The following is a 10,818-nucleotide window of genomic DNA, read 5'->3' on the forward strand; positions in this document are numbered from 1 at the left end:
GATTGCTAGAATTTTGTTAAGGATTTTTGCATTTATGTTCATCATTGATATTGGTTGTAGTTTTCTTTTTTTGTGGCATCTTTGTCAGGTTTTGGTATTAGGGTGATGGTGGCCTCATAGAATGAGTTTGGAAGTTGACCTTCCTCTGCAATTTTCTGGAAGAGTTTGAGTAGGATAGGTGTTAGCTCTTTAAATTTTTCGTAGAATTCAGCTGTGAAGACGTCTGGACCTGGGCTTTTATTTGCTGGATGATTTCTGATTACAGTTTCAATTTCTGTGCTTGTAATGGGCCTGTTAAGATTTTCTATTTCTTCCTGGTTCAGTTTTGGAAAGTTGTACTTTTCTAAGCATTTGTCCATTTCTTCCACGTTGTCCATTTTATTGGCATATAATTGGTGATAGTAGTTTCTTAAGATCATTTGTATTTCTGTGTTGTCTTTTGTGATCTCTCCATTTTCATTTCTAATTTTATTGATTTGATTTTTCTCGCTTTGTTTCTTGATGAGTCTGGCTAATGGTTTGTCAATTTTATTTATCCTTTCAAAGAACCAGCTTTTGGCTTTGTTGATTTTTGTGGTATAATCCTTAAATAGCAATGAAAGACTTTTACTTTGTTTGCTGTTTAACAGTAACAATAATAAAAATGAATTTATTTTAAAAGTTCAATAAATTGACCCAGTTATTTTCAAGATCACTCATTCTGTGAATTCTCTTTGAATGGTAAAATTTACATTTTGGTATCAGGAGAGATCTTTCTGCAATAGAATATTTAATTTCAAGATACAGGCTTATTGATTTGTTGTATGTACTAAGCATACAACAAATGTGTTGTATATGTGTTGGTCAGTTCTGTCCAGCTCTTTGCAAACCTATGGACTATATCCCATCAGTCTCCTCTATTCATGAGATTCTTCAGGCAAGAATACTGGAGTGAGTAGCCATTCCCTTCTCCAGGGGATCTTCCTGACCAAGGGATCTTCCTGACCAAGGGATCTAACTGGGTCTCCTGCATTGCCAGCAGATTCTTTACCATTTGAGCCACCAGGGAAGCCTTTTTTTTTAGTATGTAATACATCATAATATTGTGAAAATTCTCAGTGTTTTTTCCTTCTACAAGCCTGAGCCTTTTCATTCACTTTACTGTATAAGAAAACTATAGCTACTCTCGATTTAGGGAAAATTCCAACTCTGATGAATGGTGGCCAATTCTACTGGGAAATCATGTGATGTTTAGGAGAAAATGAGCATATCCTTTTGCTAATCCTCAAAGATCAGAGGAAAACAATATTTTGAAACTTACAGAAACAACAGGCTTTACATTGTCTGTAGGCAAATTCACGGCAACTCAATATTTGATAAATATTTACTAAGGCAAGTGTAAAAGTTATTGTTCTCAATTAACAACAATCTTCTCTAATTAACAGCTGTACATAACTCTGATCCTTAAACCATTTCGGAATGTGAAGTATCAACCATTCTTGGGATGTTTTTGATAAAGGAATGAAGAATATACCCAAGTCTTTAAGACCTCATTTCAGACTTATCCTTCCTTAGGACTTATCCACACTTTTCCTGCTATTCCCATGAAATTTAGGATAACAAGCTTCATATTCCTTTCTCTCCCTTAAGAATTCTAATGTCTTATATATCTCATGTAGAATCATGCTTGTGGTTCATTTAGAGTGAAAATTAACCTATGCAATAAACTACTTCTTGCCAGAGGAAGGGGGGATAATTGGGACTGGCATATATACACTATTGATCATTGTTCATTATTGCTCATCTCAGTCACATCCAACTCTTTGGGGTCCTTTGGACTGTAGCTTGCTAGGCTCTTCTGTCCATGAGATTTTTCAGGCAAGAAATACAGGAGTGGGTTGCCATTTCCTCCTCCAGGCAATCTTCCTAAGCCAGGGATTGAATCTGTGTCTCCTGTGTCTCCTGCACTGCAGGCAGATTCTTTATCCACTGGTCCATTGGGGAAGCCATACACTATTGTTGAGTAATTATTATAAATTACTGGTAAATCTAATTATTTTCACATAGTATCTCTAGAGTTTTTTTTTTTTTTTCATTTCTCATACTTTTATTGCCAGCTCTTGCCAAGGATATTAGATACATTTTTTTCCCCATTCAAATTCCCATCCTTCTCTTATACACTTCCCTTCCTTCAGGCTAGTCCTTCCACTGTATAACCATGAACTGACCTCATAATTCTTCTTTGAAATGTTTTTAATTCTATGTTTTTGGACAATATTTCTTTAAAAATTAAAGACAGAAGAGGAAGAGCAAGAGCACACAAGAGAGACCTGTGTTTTATGATTTCACCAGAAAACACTCTAGAATTTCAGGACATATTAAATCATGTAAAGCACTATTTTTAATTTACTCTACAATGGCCATATGCATAATCTGTTCATCTCATTAGACTATTACATATACTCTCCTCTGCATATTGTGGCCTACCTAGTAGTTATGTGAAAACAGTACAACTAAGAACATAATGTAATTATATTTTCTGAGAACTCAAAAACTTTTCTCATTACTCAGCTTAAATCTTCTGTGCCATATAATTTATCAATATGAATATATACATTTAGGAAAACTGTGAAATACCCCCCTTTTTGGAAAAATTTAATTAACATATATGCTGTAACAATTCTTAAAGAAAGGTTGAAGAATGAATATTACCAGATACCATATATGACTACATTTTTTTGCTGGCCAGTTGTATATTTAAATAAATGATTGATGCTACGCTAATCTTTTCAATAATCAACAGCTAAGAGTTGTTGTAACTTTCTCATATTTGTGGCTATTCTCAGGTAATATTTTACAAATATAATTCATTCAATAATCTGCTTAAACGACAAACCTAATTAGTAGAGATAAAGAAGCTCACATTGGCAAAGTTAATTGAGGCTAAAAAGAATTGTAAGTTCACTGTATTTTAAGCACTAGAAGATTGCATTGCTTTGGAAAATGTATTGATTAAAATTTATAAAACGTTCATACAACATTATGCTATTCTGACACTGAAATTTTATTTTATTTTTTTATTTTTTCCATGAAGTCAAAACTTGAAATAATAATGAGGGATACTCAAACTCATCCTACATTTTAAAAACATTTATCCAGAAAGAGTATAATTGTAATTCACTGAGCCAAATTCTTCCTGATAGTCATGTACTATTATCAATTGAAAGACTCAAGTCCAAAATTTACTGAAAAACAAATAAAACCACTTATTAAAAAATACTGAGGTGATTTCGACTTTGTAGGAAAGTCGTGGAATTACTATTACCTCCCCTCATGCTGAAACATTTATGATTTCCCAGCTTAATTGGAAATATTTGAAGATATTGAAGTTTAGACTTGATTGATGATTGTAAGTTCTTGACACCATAAACTGTAGTCTGGGAATTAAAAGAACTGTAAATGAATTACAAAAGAGGAGTTTATTCTGATATTATCAGGTAATGTAGCACTCCACATAACTCTGTACAAATTCCATAGTGGTTAGTATAAATGTTTGCAATCTGCATGTAAACATTGATTATCAATATCAGAGGTAAACACAGTTTTTCTGTAAAAGGGCAATATATCAATAATTTAGAATTTGCAGACCATAGTGTCCCTGTTGAAACTATTCAACTCTCCGTCTTTGTAATACATGTGCTCCTATAAGCATTGTGTGAATGGAAGGGCTCAGGCATGTCCAATAAAACTTATTTTTTTTTCCATTGTAATACTATGTTACATTATCTTTTTTGTTTTTCGTTTTTTTTTTTACTTTACAATATTGTATTGATTTTGCCATACGTTGACATGAATCCACCACGGGTATACATGTGTTCCCCATCCCAAATACCCCTCCCATCTCTATCCCCATCCTCTCCCTCTGGGTCATCCCAGCACACCAGTCCCGAGCACCCTGTATCATGCATTGAATCTGGACCAGCGATTCATTTCACATATGATAATATACATGTTTCAGTGTCATTCTCCAAACCATCCCACCCTTGCCCTCTCCCTCAGAGTCCAAAAGACTGTTCTATACATCTGTGTCTCTTTTGCTGTCTCCCATACAGGGTTATCATTACCATCTTTCTAAATTCCATATATATGTGTTAGTATACTGTATTGGTGCTTTTCTTTCTGGCTTACCCCACTCTGTATAATCGGCTACAGTTTCATCCACCTCATTAGAACTGATTCAAATGTGTTCTTTTCTTTTTTTTTTAATTTTATTTTATTTTTAAACTTTACATATTGTATTAGTTTTGCCAAATATCGAAATGAATCCGCCACAGGTATACCCGTGCTCCCCATCCTGAACCCTCCTCCCTCCTCCCTCCCCATATCCTCCCTTTGGGTCGTCCCAGTGCACCAGCCCCAAGCATCCAGTATCGTGCATCGAACCAGGACTGGAGACTTATTTCATACATGATATTATACATGTTTCAATGCCATTCTCCCAAATCTCCCCACCCTCTCTCTCTCCCACAGAATCCATAAGACTGATCTATACATCAGTGTCTCTTTTGCTGTCTCGTGCACAGGGTTATTGTTACCATCTTTCTAAATTTCATATATAAGTGTTAGTATACTGTATTGGTGTTTTTCTTTCTGGCTTACTTCACTCTGTATAATAGGTTCCAGTTTCGTCCACCTCATTAGAACTGATCCAAATGTATTCTTTTTAGTGGCTGAGTAATACTCCATTGTGTATATGTACCACCACTTTCTTATCCATTCACCTGCTGATAGGCATCTAGGTTGCTTCCATGTCCTGGCTATTATAAACAGTGCTGTGATGAACATTGGGGTACACGTGTCTCTTTCAATTCTGGTTTCCTCAGTGTGTATGCCCAGCAGTGGGATTGCTGGGTCATAAGGCAGTTCTATTTCCAGTTTTTTAAGGAATCTCCACACTGTTCTCCATAGTGGTTGTACTAGTTTGCATTCCCACCAACAGTGTAAGAGGGTTCCCTTTTCTCCACAACCTCTCCAGCATTTATTGCTTGTAGACTTTTGGATCACAGCCACTCTGACTGACGTGAAATGGTACCTCATAGTGGTTTTGATTTGCATTTCTCTGATAATGAGTGATGTTGAGCATCTTTTCATGTGTTTGTTAGCCATCCGTATGTCTTCTTTGGAGAAATGTCTATTTAGTTCTTTGGCCCATTTTTTGATTGGGTCGTTTATTTTTCTGGAGTTGAGCTGTAGGAGTTGCTTGTATATTTTTGAGATTAGTTGTTTGTCAGTTGCTTCATTTGCTATTATTTTCTCCCATTCTGAAGGCTGCCTTTTCACCTTGCTAATAGTTTCCTTTGTTGTGCAGAAGCTTTTAAGTTTAATTATGTCCCATTTGTTTATTTTTGCTTTTATTTCCAATATTCTGGGAGGTGGGTCATAGAGGATCCTGCTGTGATGTATGTCGGAGAGTGTTTTGCCTATGTTCTCCTCTAGGAGTTTTATAGTTTCTGGTCTTACATTGAGATCTTTAATCCATTTTGAGTTTATTTTTGTGTATGGTGTTAGAAAGTGTTCTAGTTTCATTCTTTTACAAGTGGTTGACCAGTTTTCCCAACATCACTTGTTAAAGAGATTGTCTTTAATCCATTGTATATTCTTGCCTCCTTTGTCAAAGATAAGGTGTCCATATGTGCGTGGATTTATCTCTGGGCTTTCTATTTTGTTCCATTGATCTATATTTCTGTCTTTGTGCCAGTACCATACTGTCTTGATAACTGTGGCTTTGTAATAGAGCCTGAAGTCAGGTAGGTTGATTCCTCCAGTTCCCTTCTTCTTTCTCAAGATTGCTTTGGCTATTCGAGGTTTTTGTATTTCTATACAAATTGTGAAATTATTTGTTCTAGCTCTGTGAAGTATACCGTTGGTAGCTTGATGGGGATTGCATTGAATCTATAAATTGCTTTGGGTAGTATATTCATTTTCACTGTATTGATTCTTCCAATCCATGAACATGGTATATTTCTCCATCTATTAGTGTCCTCTTTGATTTCTTTCACCAGTGTTTTATAGTTTTCTATATAGGGGTCTTTAGTTTCTTTAGAAAGATATATTCCTAAGTATTTTATTCTTTCTGTTGCAATGGTGAATGGAATCGTTTCCTTAATTTCTCTTTCTGTTTTCTCATTATTAGTGTATATGAATGCAAGGGATTTCTGTGTGTGGATTTTATATCCTGCAACTTTACTATAATCATTGATTAGTTCTAGTAATTTTCTGGTGGAGTCTTTAGGGTTTTCTATGTAGAGGATCAGGTCATCTGCAAATAGTGAGAGTTTTACTTCTTCTTTTCCAATTTGGATTCCTTTTATGGCTAAGTAATATTCCATTGTGTTTATGTACCATAGCTTTCTTTAACAAAATAGGAACTGGGCCAAATTTGGCCCATAAACCTTAGTTCATCCACCCCTGTTTGACTTTGCCATAAACATTAACCAATATGCTATTTTCTTTATTTAATATGGACTAATTTGATTGCGTGGGCTGCATGACCGGTGCACTTAGCGCAGCCTAGAGGAGCTACCCCATGTCCGAGGTCAGGGGCAGTAGCCGGGAGGACCCCATGCCCAAGGGGCAGTGGTCAAGAGGAGTTACCCCACATCTGAGGTCAGGGGCAGCGGCCAAGAGTGCCAGGCTGTGACGGTTCAGGAACAACTGAGAGGAGCCATCCCCCCGTCCGAGGGCAGGGGCCGCAGCCTGGAGGAGCTACCCCATGTCCGAGTCCAGGGGCAGCGACTGGGAGGACCTACCCCATGTCCAAGGAGCGGTGGCTGTGCGGGCACAGGAGGGCCTAGAGGAGCTATTCCACGTTCAAGGTCAGGAAAGGCAGCGGTGAGGAGATACCCCTTGTGCAAGGTAAGGCGCAGTGGCTGTGCTTTGCTGGAGCAGTAGTGAAGAGATTCCCCACATCCAAGGTAAAAGAAACCCAAGTAAGATGGTAGGTGTTGCAAGACGGCACCAGAGGGCAGACACACTGAAACCATACTCACAGAAACTACTCAATCTAATCACAATAGGACCACAGCCTTTTCTAACTCAATGAAACTAAGCCATGCTTGTGAGGCCACCCAAACAGGTGGGTCATGGTGGAGAGGTCTGACAGAATGCAGTCCACTGGAGAGGGAAATGGCAAACCACTTCAGCATTCTTGCCTTGAGAACCCCATGAACAGTATGAAAAGGCAAAATGATAGGATACTGAAAGAGGAACTCCCCAGGTGGGTAGGGGCCCAATATGTTATTGGAGATCAGTGGAGAAATAACTCCAGAAAGAATGAAAGGATGGAGCCAAAGCAAAATCAATATGCAGTTTTGGATGTGACTGGTGATAGAATCAAGGTCCAATGCTGTAAAGAGCAATATTGCATAGGAACCTGGAATGTTAGGTCCATGAATCAAGGCAAACTGGAAGTGGTCAAACAGGAGATGGCAAGAGTGAATGTCAACATTCTAGCAATCAGCGAACTAAAATGGACTGGAATGGGTAAATTTAACTCAGATGACCATTATATCTACTATAGCGGGCAGGAATCCCTCAGAAGAAATGGAGTAGCCATCATGGTCAACAAAAGAGTCCAAAATGCAGTACTTGGATGCAATCTGAAAAATGACAGAATGATCTCTGTTCGTTTCCAAGGTGAACCATTCAATACCACAGTAATCCAAGTCTATGCCCCAACGAGTAACGCTGAAGAAGTTGAAGTTGAATGGTTCTATGAAGACCTACAAGACCTTTTAGAACTAACACCCAAAAAGATGTCCTTTTCATTATAGGGGACTGGAATGCAAAAGTAGGAAGTCAAGAAACTCCTGGAGTAACAGGCAAATTTGGCCTTGGAATATGGAATGAAGCAGGGCAAAGACTAATCGAGTTTTACCAAGAAAATGGACTGGTCATAGAAAACACCCTCTTCCAACAACACAAGAGAAGACTCTACACATGGACATAACCAGATGGTCAACACCTAAATCAGATTGATTATGTTCTTTGCAGCCAAAGATGGAGAAGCTCTATACAGTCAAAAAAAAGCAAGACCAGGTGCTGACTGTGGCTCAGACCATGATCTCCTTATTGCCAAATTCAGACTGAAACTGAAGAAAGTAGGGAAAACCACTAGACCATTCAGTTATGACCTAAATCAAATCCCTTATGATTATACAGTAGAAGTGAGAAATAGATTTAAGGGCCTAGATCTGATAGAGTGCCTGATGAACTATGGACTGAGGTTCGTGACATGGTACAGGAGACAGGGATCAAGGCCATCCCCATGGAAAAGAAATGCAAAAAAGCAAAATGGCTATCTGGGGAGGCCTTACAAATAGCTGTGAAAAGAATAGAAGCGAAAAGCAAAGGAGAATAGGAAAGATATAAGCATCTGAATGCAGAGTTCCAAAGAATAGCAAGAAGAGATAAAAAAAGCCTTCTTCAGCGATCAGTGCAAAGAAATAGAGGAAAACAATAGAATGGGAAAGACTAGAGATCTCTTCAAGAAAATTAGAGATACCAAGGGAACATTTTATGCAAAATGGGCTTGATAAAGGACAGAAATGGTATGGACCTAACAGAAGCAAAAGATATTAAGAAGAGGTGGCAAGAATACACAGAAGAACTGTACAAAAAAGATTATTATGACCAAGATGATCACGATGGTGTGATCACTCACCTAGAGCCATACATCCTGGAATGTGAAGTCAAGTGGGCCTTAGAAAGCTCCACTACGAATAAAGCTAGTGGAGGTGATGGAATTCCAGTGGAGCTATTTCAAATACTGAAAAATGATGCTGTGAAAGTGCTGCACTCAATATGTCAGCAAATTTGGAAAACTCAGCAGGGGCCACAGGACTGGAAAAGGTCAGATTTCATTCCAATCCCAAAGAAAGGCAATGCCAAATAAAGCTCAAACTACTGCACAATTGCACGCATCTCACATGCTAGTAAAGTAATGCTCAAAATTCTCCAAGCCAGGCTTCAGCAATATGTGAACTGTGAACTTCCAGATGTTCAAGCTGGTTTGAAAAAAGGCAGAGGAACCAGAGATCAAATTGCCAACATCTGCTGGATCATCAAAAAAGCAACAGAGTTCCAGAAAAACATCTATTTCTGCTTTATTGACTATGCCAAAGCCTTTGACTGTGTGGATCACAATAAACTGTGGAAAATTCTGAAAGAAATGGGAATACCAGACCACCTGACCTGGCTTTTGAGAAATCTGTATGCAGATCAGGAAGCAACAGTTAGAACTGGACATGGAACAACAGACTTATTCCAAATAGGAAAAGGAGTATGTCAAGGCTGTATATTGTCACCCTGCTTATTTAACTTATATGCAGAGTACATCATGAGAAACGCTGGGCTGGAAGAAGCACAAGCTGGAATTAAGATTGCCAGGAGAAACATCAATAACCTCAGATATGCAGATGACACCACCCTTATGGCAGAAAGTGAAGAGGAACTAAAAAGCCTCTTGATGAAAGTGAAAGTGGAGAGTGAAAATGTTGGCTTATAGCTCAACATTCACAAAATGAAGATCATGGCATCTGGCCCCATCACTTCATGGGAAATAGATGTGGAAACAGTGGAAACAGTGTCAGATTTTTTTTGTTTGGGGGGGGGCTCCAAAATCACTACAGATGGTGCAGGCCATAAAATTAAAAGATGCTTACTCTTTGGAAGAAAAGTTATGACCAACCTAGATAGCATATTCAAAAGCAGAGACATTACTTTGCCAACAAAGTTCCATCTAGTCAAGGCTATGATTTTTCCAGTAGTCATGTACGGATGTGAGAATTGGACTGTGAAGAAAGCTGAGTACCGAAGAATTGATGCTTTTGAACTGTGGTGTTGGAGAAGACTCTTGAGAGTCCCTTGGCCTGCAAGGAGATCCAACCAGTCCATTCTGAAGGAGATCAGCCCTGGGATTTCTTTGGAAGGAATGATGCTGAAGCTGAAACTCCAGTACTTGGCCACCTCATGCGAAGAGTTGACTTACTGGAAAAGACTCTGATGCTGGGAGCGATTGAGGGCAGGAGGAGAAGGGGACGACAGAGGATGAGATGGCTGGATGGCATCACTGACTCGATGGACGTGAGTCTGAGTGAACTCTGGGAGTTGGTGATGGACAGGGAGGCCTGGCATGCTGTGATTCATGGGGTCACAAAGAGTCAGACGCGACTGAGAGACTGAATTGAACTGAATTTGATTGAAATGTGAAAATTCGATAATAGATGTAAATTTTAAATTTAACTCCAGCTCTTTTTATTATGAAGGTAAATTAGCATAATCTTATAAAGTATTTCCAGAGGAAAAGATGAGGCAAACATTTTTAACTCAGTTTTGGAGACTTTTATTCTTGATATCAAAACATAATGTAAGAAATTAAATACCAAAAAAAAAAAAAAGAAATTAAATATCATCAGTTATTTAAGCCCTAAATTAAAAGATAAAGTACTAAAAGTATCAATACTAGTATTTCATGTTGCATATGATTTTATCCCAAAGGTAATTTATCTTTAGATAGCTTATTTTTGGAATCAGTTACATTAAAAGATTAAAGATGAAAATCAAAGGTTGAAAAAAGAAAATCACATATCTTTGAAAAAAATTCAATGACCAGTCATGATTCTTAACAGTCTTTTAGTAAAATACAACAGAATATATTTTTTCAGTAGCATAAATAACCTGACGAGATCATCACAACTAGATATGCTATATGTTCCTTGTTTAACTCAATTTGAACAAGTTAACGCAAAATGATATTTTGGGACAACTGGGTATCTCTGA

Source organism: Bos javanicus, chromosome 5, assembly GCF_032452875.1.
Source record: "Bos javanicus breed banteng chromosome 5, ARS-OSU_banteng_1.0, whole genome shotgun sequence".
Lineage (NCBI taxonomy): Eukaryota > Metazoa > Chordata > Mammalia > Artiodactyla > Bovidae > Bos > Bos javanicus.